The sequence below is a fragment of the Rhinopithecus bieti genome, unplaced genomic scaffold (assembly GCF_001698545.2).
Source record: "Rhinopithecus bieti isolate Rb0 unplaced genomic scaffold, ASM169854v2 scaffold_18624, whole genome shotgun sequence".
Taxonomy (NCBI): Eukaryota; Metazoa; Chordata; class Mammalia; order Primates; family Cercopithecidae; genus Rhinopithecus; species Rhinopithecus bieti.
The window spans coordinates 2731165-2732728 of record NW_016809607.1 but is presented as its reverse complement, the minus strand read 5'-3'; positions in this window follow the sequence as shown (position 1 = coordinate 2732728).

Sequence of the window (1564 nt, the reverse complement as noted above, 5' to 3'; positions counted from 1 at the left end):
TATGTGTGTTCTGCTTTGTTTTTTAAAGCCATTGATGAAGATAAGTCTGCTAGAATGAATTGTGTGCTATTTCTGTTTCCTTTATTCTTTCCTGTGTGAATTATTTTTGGTTAATAAACGTTTTATAGTTAAAAGAATTTAAACAAAACAAATATTAAAATTAACTTACTCAGCTTTTAGGAACAGGCCAAAGAGTGATTACATACGGTCAAAATATATTTTAAATTAATTTTGTTGATTTAGACTCACTTTTTGCTATAAAGTTTCATATCTGGATATGTTCATGTTCAGAAGTTTGCTTGAGTTAGAGTTTTTGTCTTTTCCATTGACGTTTTAATGAAAAAATTGCTATTGAGAATTTCTGTGACATTGCTGAGTTGCCACTCACTGGTTTGGAAACTCCTCACTGTCAAGTGGAAGTGGAATGTCTTATAAAAGCCTATAGGGTTTTCCTGTATTCAGTGTTCTTTTAGGAGATAGGATTTTCTCTGCTAACATGGTTTCCTTTGGAATTTTTTGTTTGTCTGACGTATTCTGATCTGACCTTGCATGCAATATGGTAAGTATGCAGTAGGCATCAAAGTGTCTTTCTGTTATAAACATCCATTTGGACATAATTTTGTATATTATTGTTTCTTGCCTTCTTCATTTCATAGTTACACTTTCAGTACTTGGAAGAATATTGTTTAATTTTGCCATACACAGAAATATGACTTTTTTTGGTATCAAAATGTCAACTTTCAAAGATAATATTTATTTATTGAAAGTCAGTATTTTTTTACATTCAAGCTATATTCTGCTGCTGGCAAATGGGACAGAATTATACAGTTCTAGCTTGTGTGTAAAATATGTCAAAACAGTCAGTTTAATTACATAATCATTTAAAACATTGTCAGATGAGTTTTAGTTAAAATAACTTGTGAGTTAAATATTCCTATTTTAAGAACTTTTCTGGTCTTCCATTGAAGCAGTATTAAAATGTGTAAATAATAAGACATTTTCGTATTAAATCTGTATTAAAATAAAAAATAAAATTATTATTTAAACTTATTTCTGTATCATAATTCAGAAAATAACTAACAGGAAAATTTCATGTCATAAAGATAAGGATGCAGTAAAATTGTTACTTGGATTTTTAAGGTAAAGATTTGTTTTAAGCTTATAAATGTTATGAGGTTCCGAGAGATATATATATATACACACACACACACATATATATGTATATGTATACACATATATATGTTATATATATATATAAGATATATATATATATATGCCATAGATATATATAGCTATGCCATAGATGTATATCTATATCTATATATATAAAAGTATATCTATATACTCCTCGAGAAGAGTAACTCCAAGATACATAATTGTCAGATTCACCAAAGTTGAAATGAAGGAAAAAATGTAAAGGGCAGCCAGAGAGAAAGGTCGGGATACCCACAAAGGGAAGCCCATCAGACTAACAGCAGATCTCTCGGCAGAAACTCTACAAGCCAGAAGAGTGTGGGCCAATATTCGAATATTCTTCTTCTTCTTTTTTTTTTTTTTTTTTTTT